General features: G+C 37.4%; 1 long non-coding RNA gene and 1 pseudogene across 1 annotated transcript; both read right to left on the bottom strand.

Moving 5' to 3' along the window:
• Nucleotides 1–317: 317 nt before the first annotated feature.
• Nucleotides 318–15,417, bottom strand: LOC122823592 (annotated as a pseudogene).
• Nucleotides 15,418–16,141: 724 nt separating this feature from the next.
• Nucleotides 16,142–18,717, bottom strand: LOC122823593. The gene is made up of 3 exons (XR_006369359.1): nt 18,547–18,717; nt 16,535–16,645; nt 16,142–16,258 (listed from the first exon to the last, which is right to left on the bottom strand). It is a non-coding gene; the product is annotated as an uncharacterized LOC122823593 (long non-coding RNA).
• Between the last annotated feature and the right edge of the window lie 2,315 nt (nt 18,718–21,032).

Below are 21,032 nucleotides of genomic sequence, written 5' to 3'. Positions count from 1 at the left end.
GCCGCTGCTGGAAATAGAGGATGCAGTTTCTTAAGAGAAAAGCGGAACCTCCTGGTAGCATGTTGCTAAAATTTAAAGTTTTTATGCTGCAATACATTTACATTTCTCTCCAGAGGGACTATTATCTGCGTGTTGCTTGGCAGGGACACAAGCGCCACCATTAATTTAAGGAGTAAATTTTGGATGTGAACCAATGGTCTGACCTTTATTTTGACCATCAATTCAATCATAATTGTTCTTTTGTCACAGGCAATAGTTATAATAGCTTCAAAACATTTTTTATATTTAAATTATGGATACCAAACTGCTCATTCTCACACTCCTTTTTTTTTTCTTTTAAATTAAAGGGTGGCTCCTTAAAACTTCTTCCTCTTTTAAAAGTAGGACTAATGGTGATCCGGAACATCAAGATTATGTTGGCAAAACAATGCAAGATGGGAGGGGGAAAAAGGCTCAATCCTTGTAACGGTTAAGCACTTTCAGTGACGAAGTCAAGGAAGAATCGGGGTGGCTCGTAGCTCGCAGGGAAACTTGAAGGTGGAGTTATTACTGTCTGGTTTCTGGTGCAGCTCAAGCATCCTGCAGCGTGTTCTCGCTCTATCCTACGGTTGGGACTGGGTTCCGTTAGAGGACAGGAGGCGGGTTCTCTCCTTGGCCGAGCCTCTGCGCTGTAGAACTCCTCCGCTGCCTCCGATGCCTCCGCCGTCTGCTCGGTCGCCCCACTCGCACCTGTCGCCCCCACCCTCAGAGCGCCTCGAGTTTTGGCGGGTGGGGGTCCCGTGGGGACGACTGCTCTTCTCATCTGGGAAGGGATCAACAGAGCAGAACAGGAAAGTCACTCCCAGGGTTTATATGGTGCATTCTTACCAATCCAATTATATTAATCTCAGAAGATTTCTAGAAAGACTGTGGAAATTGTCAGAGCTTCGAAAGTTGAAAATGTTCAACTATTTGAGTTTGGAAATTTCCAGAAATTTTATTGAAAAAACATGCACATTTTTTAGCTCAAATAGTCACACATTTTATTCGTTTGAAACTGGAAAAATTTAAACTTTTCGACCTCAGAACTTTCCATGATTTTCTAGAAAATTTTTGAGATTAATTTCAAATTTTCCAAGGTTGAAAGGTCAAAATTTGTAAGAAAAGGGTCAAACTTTGAGACCAATTTAAAATAAATGAATTACTGCTTCGTTGAAGTTAAAACTGGCGGATAGGCGGTCTTACCACATAGGGCTTGCACCAGTGGCTGATCATGAGAGCTGAGAAGCTGGGCTTGAATCGTTTCCACCACCCGTCTGAATCTGCGACTCGGCCCTGTGGATCCAAAACCTTGTTGTTGAAATGTTCAATACAAATAAACTTGACTGACTGAAATCTCCAGCCACTTTTTACTCAAAAAAAACAACCTAGTTACACCTAATAAGTAAAATGGACTAAATCCAGTTCAGGGTTTTCAAAGAGAGTTCTCATTTTTGTTGCTGGGAATAAACTAACAATGATATCTTGACCAACAAGTTAGGAAACTGGACAACTCTGAGAAACATTTTCAGATATTTCATTTAAAAATATTATATGTTAATTTGTTGCTGAACAGGTTAAAAGAAAAGAATTCACAATAAAATTATTTTGCATTTTTAACTGAAAGAAATAAAAATCAAATGTGGGCATTGTATGCCTTCAACTTGGTGATTTGAAAATTAAGAGACCACTGCAAAATTATCAGTTACTCTGATTTTACTCTGTCTAGGTACATGTTTGAGTAAAATGAACATTGTTCTTTCATTCTGTGAACTACTGACAACATGTCTCCGAAATTCCTAGCAAAAAATTTGTATTTACAGTATTTTCAGAAAATGAGAAATGGTCAATATAAAAAAAAGATGCAGTGCTTTCAGACCTCAAACAATGCAAAGAAAATAAGTTTATATTCATTAAGAAACAACGATACTACTAACTCAGGTGGAATAACCATGAGGCTCTCAATGGGGTCGGAGAAGGCAATGTCCACTTGGAACTTGACGGGCTTCTGGAAGACGGAGGGACCGCCGGAGGATTTGTATTCTGCCCGGAAGCTGGTCTGGGAGATGACGCTGTGGCTGGCCTGACGGATCTGCTGGTGGGAGACAGACCCTCAGAAGCGCCTCAGACTTTTGGCGGTGGGGGTACAAGGGGTCCGACGTCTCATCTGGGAAGGGATCAACAGAGCAGAACAGGAAAGTCACTCCCAGGGTTTATATGGTGCATTCTTACCAATCCAATTATATTAATCTCAGAAGATTTCTAGAAAGACTGTGGAAATAATGTCAGAGCAAAAGTTGAAAATGTTCAACTATTTGAGTTTGAAATTTCCAGAAATTTTATTGAAAAAACATGCACATTTTTAGCTCAAATAGTCACACATTTTATTCACTTTGAAACTGGAAAAATTTAAACTTTTACCTCAGAACTTTCCATGATTTTCTAGAAAATTTTTGAGATTAATTTCAAATTTTCCAAGGTTGAAAGGCCAAAATTTGTAAGGACTTCTTGAGATCAATTTAAAATAAATGAATTACTGCAGAAGTTAAAACTGGCGGATAGGCGGTCTTAAAGGCAACAGGGTTACCAGTGGCTGATCATGAGAGCTGAGAAGCTGGGCTTGACTCTGGGCTGGATTCTGGCTGTCTGGACATGTCCTCGGCCCCTGTGGATCCAAAACCTTGTTGTTGAAATGTTCAATACAAATAAACTTGACTGACTGAAATCTCCAGCCACAACCTAGTTACACCTAATAAGTAAAATGGACTAAATCCAGTTCAGGGTTTTCAAAGAGAGTTCTCATTTTTGTTGCTGGGAATAAACTAACAATGATATCTTGACCAACAAGTTAGGAAACTGGACAACTCTGAGAAACATTTTCAGATATTTCATTTAAAAATATTATATGTTAATTTGTTGCTGAACAGGTTAAAAGAAAAGAATTCACAATAAAATTATTTTGCATTTTTAACTGAAAGAAATAAAATCAAATGATGGGCATTCCATTTCTGTCTTCAACATTAGCTGATTTGAAAATTAAGAGACCACTGCAAAATTATCAGTTACTCTGATTTTACTCTGTCTAGGTACATGTTTGAGTAAAATGAACATTGTTCTTTCATTCTGTGAACTACTGACAACATGTCTCCGAAATTCCTAGCAAAAAATTTGTATTTACAGTATTTTCAGAAAATGAGAAATGGTCAATATAAAAAAAAGATGCAGTGCTTTCAGACCTCAAACAATGCAAAGAAAATAAGTTTATATTCATTAAGAAACAACGATACTACTAACTCAGGTGGAATAACCATGAGGCTCTCAATGGGGTTCAGTGCAGTGGTCGCGTCACTTATACAAATCATGTGGATGTGACATAAAGCCTTCCCGTTTAAAAGTACGTAAATGTCATTTGCCTGATATGAGGGAGAACGTCACGCTGTAGATTCCTGTTTCCCTCCTCCCCTCCCTCTCGCTCCGCTCCCTGTCCCGTTCCCTCTCGCCCTCGGAGAAGGCAATGTCCACTTGGAACTTGACGGGCTTCTGGAAGACGGAGGGACCGCCGGAGGATTTGTATTCTGCCCGGAAGCTGGTCTGGGAGATGACGCTGTGGCTGAGCGACGGGATCTGCGTGGTGGGGAGACAGAGAAGAAGCAGAGAGACCGACAGACTTACGAGGCGGGAGAGGTACAAGGGGTCCGACGTGAGCATAGGGGACACAAAGGGTGAGGGTGAGGACAGGAGAGACAGAGAGTGAGCCATTGGTGAAAGCAACGTGCCCCATGTACGTGCCACAAATGAGCGAGCTCAAACAGAAATTAAACAGAGAAGAGTGAAATAATGAGAAGCAATGAGGTGCACAGCATGAGAGTGCATGTGAATGCCTTTCTCTCCCAGAGAGCCATGCTCATGTACAAATAAAAGTTGACCAGAGCAGCGAGTAGGACAGAATGCATCAGATACTCACTGACAGGAAAGCGTGGACAATGTCGGCTTTAACAGAACTCAACGGTTTGTCCCTGATCACCACGAAGATCTGCTCCTCTTTCTCCAAACCGATGAAATTCCCAAACCAGGACTTCTTGGCCAGCCTTGATGACAAATTAAAAATTGCAGGCAGTGAGCGGGAACGTAGAAAGGCAGGAGAGTTATAGTGGGTGAATAAAAGAGCAGGCAGGAGTCTTACTCTGGGCTGGATTCTGGCGTTAGGCTGGACATGTCCTCTGACGTCGGAACTGGGAGAGAAAGATCTAAATTAAAGATAATTTCATAAACAGCTGGAAGTAATGGAGGTTGTATCCTAGATTCACCTCATTTAAAAACAAAACATCAACATTTTGGTCTCATTACAAACACAAACCTCAGCGTACTTTATGGGTTTAGATCAATACAAAGTAGCAACAAAAAATGTTGAAACCCTGGGTAGTTTAGTGTGACTTCACCGTTATGCTCCGCTTATGTTTACCTATTACTTAAAACAAGAGATGCACCGATCCATTGTTAAATGTATTGGTCCCAATGTTGGAAAAAAATTCTAGCCGATGTCAGGTTCCATTTCTGTCTTTATTTTACATTAGCTGTTCTACTTCTAATTCCACTGGCTGAAAACTTAACGTTGTTTTTACATGTTTGACCAAGTCTGTGAAGCTATTGGTGTATTTAAATGTGCTGCACTGGTGCAGAGTTATCAGATAAATTTGTAATTCACGTATGTGTTTTAAAAAATAAAGATCTTGAGTCAATTCAGTGCTGTCATTATGTATTGGATCATATCAGACAATACTAAACCTTAGATATCTAGGTCAGTCTCAGAAATGAAAAAAGTGGATCAGTGCATCCCAACTTAAAATTTTGATGAAGTTTATGGTTGTAATCTGACAGTGAAGGTTTATAAATACTGGTTTATTGCAACATAACGTAGAAACTCACCTTGTAATTTGCGGCGATGGAATCGCGGCGATCCCAGCAAGTTGTTCTTGAAAGAATTGAGGCGAGTCCTCCAGTGAGCGGGGCTGCTGGCCGCCATGCCGCCGCCCCCTCCTGGGCTGGAGGGAGAGGAAAAAATCACTATCTCTATTATAATCTCCGCCTCCACTCTGCCCGAATCGATGAGGATGAGGGGAAGAGGAGGGGGCAGTTGAGGGGTGGTGGGGGTGGTGAACAGGGGTGCCCAACGGTGTGGGCAGCGGAGAGCCCTGGGGGGTAACCTGTGGCACAGAGTGCGCTTAGTCACGACTTAGGACAAACACAGTTGGTGATAAAAGCACTGTACATTATATACATAAGCTAAATTATTGGAAATAAGTTCACATATTAAATTTGTTTAAACCATTTCATGAGACCGTGCTGAACGAGGAGTGGTGGCGTTTCCCTGTTTGGACTCCTTTGTGAGGGGGGAAGCAGTGGCGCAGGTGACGTCTGACTGGCTGAAAGTGAAGACGGGGCTCTGGTAGGACTGTGGGTGAGGGGGAGGAGTGTGAATGGGAAAATAAGAAAATTCAGCGATTTTGAACAAATAAAAATCGAAATTGGTGAAGCTACATGAAAAATAAATATTTTTTAGTACAAACCACCGGATGAATATAACAATTTAAATTACTTTATGATTATATATTTTCTTTCTTTCCATGATGGCTGGTGAGGCACTGCCTCACCTGCCTCCCCTGACCGCACGTCACTGACCAGTAACATTGACGTCAAAGGCAGGTTAAAGAGTCTCTTTGGTGAAACGATTGGAAGCACAATGGCAACATGGTGAGGTCAGAATGTGAACACATAGGGTGGCTGAGGTCAGGTGTGTTTTTTTTATTCACAGAAACTCTGTAACCACTTCCTGTCTTTACCGGTCTACATGCTAACAACTCCAGTGAATAAAGTGATAAGTCACAGATTAAGGATCAAAACTAGGATTGCACTTTTCTGGTCGATCCCTGATTACCAAACTTTTAAAACGCCTTTCCTGCTGATTCTGATTTTGGCCAATACCAATTTTCTTTCTCTGAAATGCTGCTCAATATAGCAAGAAAGTTGCTGAATTTGCAACAGTGGGGAAGCTATTGTTAAATGTAAATGTACAAACATGACTTTGTGGGCTGGTCTGTCAGTCAAACCTCTCTAACGGGAGAGCAGAAGAGGACAGTGGTTGATTTTTAGACCTTTGCAGAGGTGGATAAGATCAATGGATAAGATCAATGGATAAGATCAATGGATAAGATCAATGGATAAGATCAATGGATAAGATCAATGGATAAGATCAATGGATAAGATCAGCTTCACATGTAAAAATCGGCTGATCACCGACCTCCCAAAATTAAGAAAATCGACACCGATTAATCAGTGCACCTCTAATCAAAACAAGTTGGATAATTTAATTAGGATTAAACAACTGAACTGCAAAACAAGTATTTACTTTAATTGCATTTTTTATATTTGCCTTTTTTAAGATGATGTTTAGGTACTGTTAATATCTTCCAATAATACATAACTACCTAGAGATATTTTCAAATTTCCTGTCTGTCAACTTTAAACATTTTTTTAAAACTCAAAAACAAGGTGGGCCACTGGATGACTGCCCTAGCACCCCTACCACCGGGGAAACCCTGAGTTTGATTATTTTATTCTTTTTCTAAAAACTATTGATATGAGAGGATTTAGTGTTGTGGCAGAGAGAAGACAGTGGCAGTGAGGTTGTTACTGTAAGCTTCAAATTGAAACTACTTTATTTCAGTAAATAATAAACTAGTTGTTCTCGTACATGCACAGGGAGGCAGAGAGATGACATAAAGGGAGAAAATGCAAACTTCCTGTTGAGAAAGATTTTAATTTGAGGAGCTGGAAGTGGTGTGATAATGTGCATAAATGACTGGAGACACTGATATATGGACAGTACAGAAAAGATTGTGGAAAGTTGATTCATATTTAACAGTTTCATCTTCAGAGCTGTGAAAATATTGACCGCATATTGATGTTGATATTTTGCAGAGTGATTAGTGAGGGAGTTCGCTGTAAAAATCTGCAGAAAATATCAATTATTGATTGCTACAGGCAACCATCATCATTTCTAAAAGAGGCATTAGACACAATATTAACATATGAAGATTATTACATTCTATGATAAAGTGCATTAAAAGTCTGTGAAGTCCTTACCCTGGGACTGCTGAGGGGGCTTGAGGAGAGACCACTAGAAGCTCCACTGACTGAGCGAGACCTGTTGAAAATAACCAGCATAAAAGTGACAAAAAAACAATAAAATGAACTTTTAATGTCTATAAAGAGAGAATTTTGTATTTAATGTACACACACTTACCTCTGACTGTGTGCAGCTGTGTCGAGGGCCCTGCGAGGTGGAGTGGGAGACCCCTGCTCCGTAACACTAAGGACTTCTAGGCTTTTCCTCTCAGGGCGACAGCGGCCATGACGCGTCAGCATGGGAGAGTCGACACGCTTCCGGGGAGGGTCTGCTGAAAAACGTCAACATAACGGGGCAATGTGCTCTGTCAGCTTTAAACTGGAGTAGAACTCCAACCAGTGCAGCAACATTGACACTGATATGTACTTTTTTTTTGGATAAACCAATTAAAAACTGGATAAAAAGGTGCTTAATAGAAGATTTTATTAACAGAATTTGAACTCGGTGAAGCTAAAATGACTGAATAGGGATTCTCGATAGAACATATTTACAGAAAAATAATATTTTTCAGCTTAAAAAAATTAATAGATTTTTGATACAGTTTTGGCCATTTGTTAAAAGAACAAATGGCATGTTTTAGAGTCTACATACTCCAGTTAATTATTATTTAATTACTAAATTAGCTTTTTCAGAATCGATTTATTGTGATTAATCTGATCAACTGGTTCAGCCCTCCAAAATATGGACACAAGAAGCTAATAGAAGCAGCTTCCCCTCTTGAACGGTTCGCTACTGCCACCTACTGACTCACCAACGTCATTGCGTGGAGGCAGGTCCTCGTCCTCATAGCTTGGGTAGCGTTCCTTCCTGTCCAGCAGTAGGTAATAGATCATCTTCTCCTGGTTTTCTCTAAATATAAAAACAATGTCTCATATACATTTTTCACACAAGATAGTGTTAATGGAGGAATAATTTTTACCTTTCTACCAAAATTTAAAGCTACATACTTATGTTTAAATGTAATGTTTTCAAGATATATATTTCTAAACCCAATTAAAATCCTTTATTTATCCCTTAAAGAGGCAGTATTATGTCTTTTCCAGGCACATAGTGCCATTTCATAGAACAATCAAGTTACTATTTTACCTTCAGTTGTATAAAAATATTATTTATATCAAATATGATTTAAATTAAATGTCACTAGGTGATTTAAACTCTTGAAATTGGGTCTCTGTCTCTTTAAAAACTCTCTTTCTGAAACTCTGCCTTCTGGAAGTCATCACAACCTGGCTCCTCTATTAACCCTTCAACAACATTTTACCAGCACTGCATTCAGAAGTAGCTCCTACAATGACTGCAGATGTGCAGTCTGCAAGGTGTTTGCTAATTGCTGTTGGCTAGTCTGAAGGAGCACAGTGTGGGGGACATGGGGCTATATGTGCTCTGTAGCATGGAAGCATGGGAGTTTGGAAACTGCAGCTCCTTGAAGGCAGAGCTAGACCTACCCAGACGTTTTGCACAGCAGAATGGTTGCCACGGAGATTAAAGGATTTCTCAAACATGCATGAAAGAATCAAAACAACTCTCCAGGTATGTTTTTGATAACATTATCACATGATGTAAAGCTCAAAAAAGTCGACTTCGAATAACACTGCCCCTTTAAGATCCACCTAATCCATTAAGATGACAGGACAGGTGAACGAACACTAAAGTTTTCAGCGGTCTTACTCTTCGCATTGCAAATCACGGGTAAGCTTGACTCGGTCGCGGAAACATCCTAGAGAGTGCATGCTTTCCAACACGTCCGGGTCCAACTCGGTCAGCGACAGGATTCTCTGCACACACACCCGCCTGGGAGGAGGCTGCTCAGGACACGGCTCATTACGACCGCCTCTGCTCATTACGACAAATCACAAACAACCGGGATTAACTTAAAAATATGGTGCAACGTCTTCTGACAGCAGAGAGAAAGAATTTTTACTCACTGATACCAGGAGTGTTTCTGGATGGCCTCTAGCTGTAAGAGGAACAGGGCAGATGGGACCATTAGTTTCTCCAGTCTGTTCACAGCCAGATGGCTGCAGAGCTGGGCTGATTTTTTCTTTCTTTCTTTTTTTTTTTTGCTTTGAATAAATTTTATTATCTCAGAATAATGAATGCCAAATCCAAGTTTACAACTTTACTCCTTGCTGGAATGGAAGAGAACAGAAAATTTCCAGCCCAGGGACTCAAATTCTTCTAAATCCGGCCCGGTTCACAACAAAATGAGACAGTGGCTGATTTTAACACTGTCGTAGAAATGGATAAGATCAGTTTCTCATCAATGATCCCTCAAAATGAAGGAAATCTGAGCCTTTTTATTGGTGGATCCCAATCTTTATGATGCTGTTTATTGATTAATGTTCTGAAGCTTTAATAAAACAGCAGCATTTACTCTCAGATTGAATTAAATCCCATTACTAACTTCCACTGACTTTATTCTCAAAGTCAGTGGGACTGAACAGAATGCAATAGAAACACTTTTTCTTCCACGTCACCATTATGCAGTGCTATGTCTTGTTTTATCACATTAAAATCCTAAAATATGCACAATCAAATCATATGTGGCATCATGGATTGTATCAGAATGACTCACTTATATTGATAGAAGGGAGTCAATTTTGAAGAAATATGGCTACTATTTACGGAGTTTCTCAGTAAACTCAGAAAATGAATTATGAAGAAAATTAATTCAGAAAATGATGCTTAGTGGTGACGTTTTCTTTTTTTGTTTTTCTATTATTTGTAATAACTTTGGGGATTAGATTGTTTAATGCAATTAATTAAATCAATTGTATCACTATCACATGCTTGTTTTGCAATAAATTAAATTTTAAAAGAAAATTTCTAAAGTTTTGACTAGTGGAAGTGGGTAGTGTACCGTGAGCCTCTTCTCAGGATTAACCTCTATCATGCCTTTGAGCAGCGACTGGCAGTCTGGGGGGATGAAGTGCGGCATGTGGAAGACGCCGCTCTTCACCTTTTCCAGGAGCTGGCGAAGGTTGTCGTGGTCAAACGGCAAAGCACCCTGAAGGTAAGAGGGAGAACAGGAAATGACAGAGTAAAAAATATTTCAAACTAAAATGAAACTGAACTGTGAACACTAGAGGTTAAAACTGACCACCAGGAGGGCAAACAGGATGACCCCACAGCTCCACACATCTGCTCTCCTCCCATCATACTTCTCTCCCTGTAAGACAGAATATTATAAATCTGAAGTTGATTCAAATAGAATTCACTTATTTTACCTGAATTATAAGTTATACAAGCTTCAACATGGCTACATTTCCGTCAAAGGAAACTCTGCAATCCATTTTAATCCCTGTCCTTATTCTGTCTCCATCGACACTGTGAAAACAACATTTATTTCATGGAGCAGGATAATCTTTTAAGTGCTGAGCGCAGTGTGAAAACTCACTTTGACAAGAGATGGGCCCCATAAAGCAACACAGGTCCCAGGTTTATCGTCAGTTTGAGAGATTTCAAGTTTACCTTCAATGGTTTTAAAATCATTAGTGCCATCGCTTGGTGTTCAGCTCATGTGGCTCAACGCGTTTGCTTCTGGATCAATAATTTAATCGCATCATTTGCTCATTTTCATCACAGGTAAATGCACTCACCCGTATAACTTCAGGACAGGCATAATGTGGTGATCTGAAACCAAAGAAAAACAAGTTATAGGAGGTGTTGATATTTCTATAAATACTGAGGTGAAGACAGGAGTAGTGATAACTGCATAAAAAGGGAATTAACAACATGGACTCTCCAAAAGAGTAAAAGCTAAGATGTGCTGGTTTTAGCTTCTGTGGCTAATGGTAAGTTCTGCTTCTGCAAAGCTCACGTATTGGGAACCCCAGTAGAGATGCGTGAAAACTTTCAAATATTTGCATCTATAATAGTAACAGCATACTTTTACACAAAGGAGCACATAACACCACGGCATTCTCAAAATATCAGATTTTAAAAACTTTATATCTGGTGATCTGAAGAGCCTTGACAGTAAAATTAAAATTATTTGGATTTTAGATAGTTTAATGATCCAAACTTTAATTCGTAATTATCAAAGAAATAGTTCACCAAATCCAAAATTAATTCACCTAAACCGCTTCTTTTTTTAACACAGATGTAAAGCGCACCGAATTACAAATTTATTTTGTATTTATTTGCACTTAAATACACCAATAGCTTCACAAGGTCGGTCAAATATATAAAAACTATTTTAATTTGGTCAGTCAGTGCAATTAGAAGTAAAACAGTAAATGTAAAACAAATAATAAAGAAACGGAAAGTGACAAAAACAATAAGTTTACTACCTTGGTCATAGATAAAAATACACTATAAGAAACTTTCTCCTGAGTGGTTCAGAAAGTGTAGATATAATGTAAAATATATGATGAAGGAGGACATTGCTCAGAGCACAAAACATAGAATTAGAATGTATAGATAGGACACATTGTCAACAATATCCAATACAGAATTTTTCTCAACATCGGGACCAATGCAGATATTAATATTAGATCAGTGTGTCTTTAGTTTAATGCTTTGCTCACATCTTTGCTCATAAATTAGCCTGGTTCTGTATTAACACACAGGGCTGGTACTGACCCACAGCTGGTCTCCAACAGGCTGTCCCCCACCTGCAGGGAGGCCATTCCGAAGTCAGCAATACGAATGTTGTTCTTCTCATCCAGCAGCAAGTTCTCTGGCTTCAAGTCCCTGTGGCTGCAAAAACACAACACGCACACACACACACACACACACCCAGATTACAGACGGAAGAGGAAATCTATTTCTGACCCGGTCAAAAGAGATCTCAGACCCAGAGCTCCAAAAGCGAAAAACCAACCAGATGGAGTGACTGTGGCAGAAATCCAACGCAGAGATAATCTGCCTGAAGAACTTCCTGGCTTCTTTCGGAGTTAGACGTCCTTTTTTCACCAGGTAGTCAAAGAGCTCTCCTCCTGACACATGCTCCAACACCAGGTATCTGTCAGTAAGCAGAACACTACAGTGAGACCGCATCCTTCGGCAGACAGAGTTAGTTCGAAAATCCCTCTGTCTCAGGGATGTTTATATGGATATGTTTATGATGTCCAGTTCCAAGACGACTGACTACTCCAGGTTTATATTTACCTGCATTAAAATAATATTTTATCTCTTTGGTGCTACAGTAAACAAAACCAGTTTAGGTAGGAGTTTTGTTTTCACACCCACTGAAATAAATAGAGTAAAAATATACGCCTAGTGACATTCTGATGCTAGCTTTGTTTGTTGTTATTTCTATGTATCTCTGTATTTGTCAGCTATATCTCAAAGTGTTTACTTATTTAGAATATGCTTCTGCAGTTAATATAAATGTTGGGCAGCATGAGAGTCTTAAAAATATCTTGCAAAAGTAACCTAAATACCAAAAGGAGAAATGAAAAAGTATATGTATTTAATAAACAGTGTAAAACATAACACACAGGACTAGGATAAATAAAAGCAACACATTGGCTGTTGGTGCAGATTATGTTGCCATTTTTAACTGACTCAATAAAAACACTTGTATGCTCAAGCAAGATTTGGGGTCACGACCCTTTTACATTTTTACTTGGTGGGGTCAGAAGCTGGAAAGTTTTGGAACCACAGGAGCCCAAACTGATCTCAAAATATCAATAATTACTGGAACAAGATGCCCAATCCATGTCGGCACTTTGAGGGAGAAAATATTTGTAGATTTATGTTTATAATCTTAGCTTATAAAATCTCATTAAGGACCACATCATTTTTAGACAGGGTCGTTTTTAGTGGCACTAAAATACGGCAGATAAATGTTTGAAAAATAAAAATTTCTCACCCTTCTTGAAGTTATACTGGTCTCCATCTAATTCGCAAGTTTTCATTATTATTATTACTCATTATTGAGCTAGAATTGTCCCAAATTGCAGCAGGAACTCACAGATATTTGTTGTTCTCATAAACGTCATGCAGCTTCAACACATGCGGATGCTCGATCAGTTTCAGAATGGCAATCTCCCTTTCAACCTGGTTAAACAGAAGATACAGACAAAATTGCTACAGAGCCAGACAGCAGTGATCATTCTGAAGCATCAAAATTAAAGTAAGTAGACAATAAATAAAGGAGAAATGCCAAAGTTTGTAGTTTGATACAGCAAGCAACATTGGCAGTTTCCCCTTTCCCCACCTATTGCTGCACTGAAAAAGGAAAAAGTCTCTAATCTACAGTAAAATACCGGCAGATGTTGTTGCCAGAATTTTTTTCTTTACAGTAAAATTAAAATTAAAATCAAAATTGTACCGTATTTATACAGTAAAATTCTGGCAACCCCAGCTGTCGGTATTTCACCGTAAATTAGATGGGGTTTTTTTAAGTTTGCACATTGTCAATCAGCTAGCTGAAACAAGGCTACTAAACTTTAACCTTGGTTAAACAAGACAAATTTACTCTCTACAAACAGTCAGTCAATATCCTGACTAATGTACCAACTAAAATCAATTTGTTTTGCTTGTGTTACTCTGAAAAGAGCAGAAATCCAAACAAGTATAACGTTTAGCTATATAAAACTCCAACATAATATGAACTTTCAAAATAAAGATAGATTACAGTTTGAGGCAGTATGGAGCAATACCACCTGAAAATTTATCCAAGAATATTAGCAGTCAGCATTATAATAACTGTAACAATCAATCCATAATTGTTTTTTAAAAGTGCTAGAAATAACACCTGATTTTCCGTTTTGAGTAAAAGCAATTATACCAACAATTATTTTTGTTTTAACACCATGTATTTTTTTGAGAGCAGCTACGTACCTTCATCAGAACTGACTCAGACAGCTTCTCGCGGTTGACTATTTTGATCGCTACCTTCTGAGCTGTAATACAGTGGATTCCGAGTTTGACCAGTCCTGAATGCAGAAAAGAGACATATATAATTTTGATTCAATATGTTTCAGTTTTATATTGTTCATTCTACAATGAGTGTGTGTCCTCTCACCTGTCTGTCCCTTCCCCAGAGTCTTCTCCAGTCGATAGGGCCCAACATATTGAGCAGACTGACTCAAAGACAGTTCCTTACTCATACTGCTCCCACTGAAGGCTTAATACACAATTAGAACTAATACGCCACTGGGATTTATTGCAATTTCTCTGGTACTGTACAGGTTTTACATAGGTTGGTGCAAGGAATTATGCTCAACTTTAAATTTCAGGGATATCACAGCTATTTCTAGTTTACTAACATGTATCATGAAATAACACACATGTCAAACCATGTGGAAATAAAATTAAGCTGAGATCAATAGTTTCCTGTTCTAAGACGCGGTAAACATGGCGTTACAGTTAAACAAAAATATATAGTTTAATGCAGAGAAACTGGGATGACAGTTCGTACCAAGGCTGCTTACTGAGTTAAATACCAACCATTGTCCTTAAAATGAACATTATAAGGTACTGCAGGCTAACTAGAATGTTTTGCGTATGTACATTAGCTTATTGGTGTAATTTAGTTACATTTATGACGTTAACTACATATATATGTCATTAAACTATAGCTGTAAAACAAGCCGTCTGCTTTAAAGCCTTTACTTATGTCATTTTCTGTTTGAGCGTAAGAACGAAATGTCCAACACGTACGCTTAAATGTTTGCTCCGAAAACGTGATAATAGTTATTTTTTCCACTGTCAGGCCTGTTTTTACAGGTGCAACAACATGCTATCTGAGGCTAGCTTTAGCTTCGACGCCTCGACCAACGGCCGTCTCGCGCCTGTCACAAACACCGACCCCGCTTGAAGTTTCTCGGCGTCGCCAAACGGTCACTTTTATCGCACGGCTGCCACATTCTCTCGGAATCTCGAGGTGAAACGCGCAGTCCTCTCCGGACAACCATCTTCTTACATGTGTATGTAATTATATATTTGTTATTTTTCATTAGCGTAGCGTAGTCCTCCCCCGTCCCCTGCCTCTGCTTGTCTCTGCCTCCCTACATCACTGCAAGTGGCGGATCACAGCATCTTCTTCCCCCTCTCCTCTCCTTCGGCGTGTCCTCCATGGGCGGTGACACATACAGGTGAAACAACACCGCACAAATCAGCTTATCTTCCTCCTCGTTTCGGATCCCAGTTCACGCAAGCGAAAGGCCCCCCTTGGATGATACTCCGTTTTCTTGCCGTAAATCGATATTTTCGCTCCCCTCTTCCCTTCCTTCGCCCCGCTCGCATCAGCATCCGGGTCTCACTCTCTCTCCATCCTCTCTCCTCTTGGCTTCTCTTCCCCGCCCTCCCGGTCGCCTTCCTCAAAATACGCTTATCTCTGCATTCACCTCAGCACCTGCCACACTGTGGGCTCTGTGGGCCGCAGAGGACACCTCCCTCCCTATTATTATGAAAAGACATGTGTAAACATCGCCTAAGGCTGCGGATGGGACGATGAGGAGCTGCTGGCCCAGAGATTTCAGTATAACTTGGTAGGCCTGCACTACTTTATTTAACACGACAGGAATATTTGTTGTAACTGTACCTCGCAAAAATATTCATACCCCCTTGAACTTTTTCTCTTTTGCTCACAACCAGAAATTTAAATATATTTCATTAGGATTTGAATGAGACAGAAAAACACAAATGTTTCTGTTACAAATACAGATCTGAAAAGTGTGGAGTGTCTTTGAATTAATGCCCCTTGTTATACTTTTGAGAAAAAATTAAGTGCATGTGATTTCTTCCAGAATAAATAATTAGTCACCTGCTGTGAGAACAGATGGGTATTTATTGTTTATCCTTTATCGCGATAATGTTTTATAATAATAATTTATTATACAATTATTTATAATAAATACATAACCTTATTTATTTATTATAGATATAGATTTTCCTACATCTTGCTATTTAAGGATCAAACATCATGCCAGAAAAAGACATCATCATTATGTTTTTTGCATTATTTTAATTTAAACAAGTGTTGTGGTGTTGAACATATTGGAATTACATTCATCTTGAGTTTTCTGGTAACTCAGTTTGTTCCAGATTTATCCTCACTGGGGGATCTGGAAGGTAGAAAAATCTTTAACTGGTGGCCGCCTAAACGCAACATAAGAAGAAGGAAGAAAAAGAGGAAGAAACAAACATTAGCTTCATCGATTAGCAAAATTTGGTATTTGCTTAATGTCTTATTAGTTGTGAGAATGATAAGTAAAAATCTTTGACTTCAAACACTTTCTCTCCTTAAGATTATTAAGATTCAGACTAAGCAGAGCTTTTTAATACAAGGTTTCTGGTGCAAGGTTTATTTAACCTAAGCTTTCCCAGAAGAAGGCAGGCATAAATATGTGATAGTTTGTAGGGATGTGAACTTACTTTTTAAATCCATGTTTCTTCGTTTATCAGGATCCGTCACACAGAGTTTTTATGCAGGCGTGGAAGGCATCCATCAGATCCTTGCAGGCCACCACTTTCTTTTCTAGAACGCTGTAACACAAGACATCACACACTTAGTCTGCACTCATAAACACACACCTTATAGAAATTAGCCAACATAAAATTACAAACACGCAGAAATGTAGCTAAATGTTTTCTAAAAGTGCAGCAGTGGATTTTTTTTATTGTAATTTGCTAAGTTTCTCTTTTTTGCAGCTCAGATTTGTGGAACTTTGTAAACTGCCATCAGGAACAAGATCCATGCATCAAATATCTGCTCCTTCTTAAGGTGACAAACAATTTTGTTGTGTAAAAAACTGTACATTAAATTCATGTTTTATTGCTGTTGTTTCATGATTTCATACAAAAAATCTGTATTTCAAAAAATCCAGCCTTTAATTTCAGTACATTTATTCAGAAGGAAAAATGTTTTTAACTATGATAGGCCCTCCATAAAATTCATTGATGAGTAAAAGGAAAAGCATAAAGAACGAATTTTAAAAACAGCAAAATCTACATTATTTTCTATCATTTTTTAAACTAAATTGAAAAAGTAAAAAGATCAAAATTATTTATTTTAAAACATGAGGTAATGTTATCACCTGTCTACAAGCATGAAATTATTTAAAGAGTAAAAAAGTATTTGATCTGTTGAAGTACTAAGTAACATGTGATTTAATATTTTACAATGATGTCATCAGACAAATAAAAATATAAAGTTATGTGCAGTGCAAATTCTGGTATTTTAAAGACTAAAATGAAAAAGTGATATATGTAAAAGTTTAAAAATAAATTTCAAGCAGAAGAAACTATTTTCTTCAATATAATGTCAATACCCATAGAAGGTAATGTAAATATATCTGAGAAAAGGATAAAAAGTATCTCCAATGACAATATATGGTGTTTACCGGACATTTATTTGACCTATAAATGTAGCAACAAGCTCAGCAGGCAGAAAATTACATCAGATAACAAAGCTGGTGTAGAAACAAGAGGTCTCACTTCAACAAACTTTAGGTGTGTGTCTGGTGTATTTTTGGTCAAATCGTGTTTGTTCTTCATTCAGAAGTTACTCACAGTGAGTAGAGTAACCCAAATTTTACTCAAGTAAGATTATGAATTATAATTATAATATTACTCAAGCAAGTAAAAATGTGCTTTAAAACTATTCCTAAAGGTTTGGTTTTTTTAAGTTACACAAGTAAATGTAACTGAGTAAATGTATCCAGTTACTATCCATCTCTGAACAGTTCTGCCAACTGCTTCACCATGGAGATGAAATATAAGATCATCTTAAATAACAATCTCTTGGCTTCAATCAGTAAATGGAAAATTGGTCATAATTTTTTGCCAGGAAAATAAATCAAAACATATGACCAAAATAACAGAAAAATTATTCAAAATGAATGCTTCTTCTATGTTTAGAGGGGGAGCTTAAAAATAGGATAGCAAAGGAAAGCAATCGTCTCTCTGTCTGCTTCCTCCTTGTCAAATGTTAGAGGAACGACTAATAGTGTCACTGGTGCTTTTTTAAACACAATAATGGTTGTGTTACACAGTTTTTCTTCCCCTAGTGACTAAATATCCTTAAATTAAAAGCTGTTTTTTGTTTGTTTATAAACCCTTGTGTTAATAAAAGATTAATCCTTTTTTTTTTTTTTTACTGACATGCTTACGTTTGTTGCCAATAAACGCAACTCTCTGTAACGTGAGTTGACACCCTGTACTGTATGTGCCGTTCCTCATGTGTGGAGTCTATTTTAAGCTTCCCATCTATTTATGCATCTTAAGATCTTGGTGTTCCTGGACTTCAAGCTTTATTGTGATTTGTCAAATAATGTAAACAAATGATCTGTGATTGATGGAATCAATAAAGCTTCTGATGGAATAGATTCACTTTATCACTCAGATCCAATGTGTATTTGTTTCCAGAAATTTGTGTTAAAACTCACCACTTGTCAGCGTCCGCCTTGATAATCTGGCATGGAGCTGGCGCCGCGTCAACAGGAACCGGCATTTGGACTGAACAGAACCGGAGGTTTGCTGCAGCAACAGCTACGGTCAAGTGGGATCACAGAGAGAGGCGCTAACACAGTTAACTGGGTGGGTGGGTTATATTTTAATTTATTTAAAAGTTTTTATCCTTTTTTAACCGTAAAGCAAATCGAAACTAAATTCATGCAGAAATTCACAGTCAGATGTACTGGAAAAGTACTTGCCTTGTTAAAGATTTTCTCTCTTTTTAATTTTTTTTCTTTTATTCAGATAAATGCATTATCTTATCTAAGTAATATTTCCTGATTTATATCCTTTGTTTTGTTATTCTTCTAATGACTGTGCATGCGTGACCTTTGGGGTCAGCTGTTACGCATCACAATGTTCTCTTAATTCTCTCTGCATGAAGTCAGTCAGTTTTAAACCAGTTTGTTGCCTAAAGGGGCTGAACTGGGACAAGTTTCATTTGCATTCAAAAAAAAAGAAAAAAAGAAAATGGAAACAGAATTAGTTTTAGGAAAGGATGAAAGAAGCAAACAGGCATTTTCCAAGTTTTAAGAATGAAAATAGAAAAACTGCAAATTTACAGGAAAATATGCATAAATGTTTGAAACAAATTAGAATAACTAATCTGCTGTTCTTAATTTGTGCTTTACAGTATGTTCAGAGTTTTATCATTTATCACAGCAAAGTTCAAGCTTAATTGAAAAAGCTACTGAAAAAAACAACTTCCATATCAGAATTACTTTTTTTTACATATCAGCTTACTTTTTGCAAGCCAATTTTTGTCTGCATAAAATATAAAATTCCAGACGTAGCACAAGCATTAATAATGTGCTCACTTGACAGATTGTATATTAAAGATAACTTATATTATATTTGATATAAACTATTGGACATTGTAAGACCTAATATAAAAAAAAAAATCTTTTTTCAACTGGGAAAAAAAATCAAACCTCTCCACTAGAGGGCAGCAAAGCACGATACTGAACAGCCAGTCGAATCGCCTTTAAAATATGTATAACAAATAGGATCATACTGTCATATTAAATAAACCAGAAATGTGCTCCGATGAGATTAAGATAACAAAGTGTTAAAGGTGTTACACATGCTTTTGATTAAGGCCAGATTTTTGTATTAAATATATTTTTTATTGGTTTGATGTTATTTAGAAAGTGGCAGGTGGAAATCATTACAATTAACAGGAATAAAGACTTGTAGACATCAGTTTATGTGTAATTATTCTATATTACGCTTTTCTGAGTTACTGGAATAAATGAAGTTTCAAATAATATTCTATTTTGTTGAATGGGTTTGTATTTCATGCTCTTTTGTCTTTGTGTGATAGTTTAATAATATCTTTCTTGGTTGTATCTCAGTTTATATTTAAACCTAGAAGTGACACAAGGTTGCCTAGCAGTCTAGCCATTTAAAGTGTCAGAAAATAACCCAAGTAGGGATGAACTACTAGACCATCTCTACCAGCCAGGGCTCAATGATCCTCCATTACTATAATTACTAGAAAGCTCAGTGTGCCATCTGCTGGCCTGAACAATTATGTACATATCTTCTGCCAGGCAGGTTCTCTAAATAATAAGCTTTAATAGAAGCATGTAAACAACTGTTGCCATGTTAGGAGGAGAAAACATGAATGGAATCCAAAACTATGGAGGAGGCCAAAAAGGGTCAAATACAGAGTCAGAGGGATTTACAACAAGTTTAAAACAGGAAAAGTCATCTGTTGTGAAACAGTTGGAAGATTTCCACCTCTTTGTTCTTTATGCTCATCTTTTCTATGCAATCTATACATTTAGATTCATAAAATGTTACACGGCTTCTTTTGGTTGGGTTAATAATGTCTAATACAATTGTCATTAATATGTCAAGCCAAAATAGCGGGGCAAATGTAATCATAAAATAATTATTTGCAGTTAATAATATGCAATTACAGGGCAATTTTATTACACAAATTAGAAAGTGATTATTATATTTTTACTACATCTAATGGAATTTATTTTATACATTGCATTAGTTTTGGGTTTTTTTTAATTAACTTGACCTCTATGTTTGGTCATTTTAAGTATATTTCTTAGATTTACATATTTTGTTTTTTTATTATATTACATTTCTTTCATAGCACAGCGATAGATAGATAGATAGATAGATAGATAGATAGATAGATAGATAGATAGATAGATAGATAGATAGATAGATAGATAGATAGATAGATAGATAGATAGATAGATAGATAGATAGATAGATAGATAGATAGATAGATAGATAGTTTTTTATTTATCTGTTTATAACTTATATTAATGTTTTTAAGAATTATTTTTTATTATTTTTCACCGACTTAATTCATATAGATTTGTGTAGTCTTGTTTATTTTGGTCTTTTTTGTTGTTTTGTTATAACGTATCTTTATTCACAGTTTATTATTAAT

Source organism: Gambusia affinis, linkage group LG20, assembly GCF_019740435.1.
Source record: "Gambusia affinis linkage group LG20, SWU_Gaff_1.0, whole genome shotgun sequence".
Classification (NCBI taxonomy): domain Eukaryota; kingdom Metazoa; phylum Chordata; class Actinopteri; order Cyprinodontiformes; family Poeciliidae; genus Gambusia; species Gambusia affinis.
This window is presented reverse-complemented; position numbering and strand designations above follow the sequence as displayed.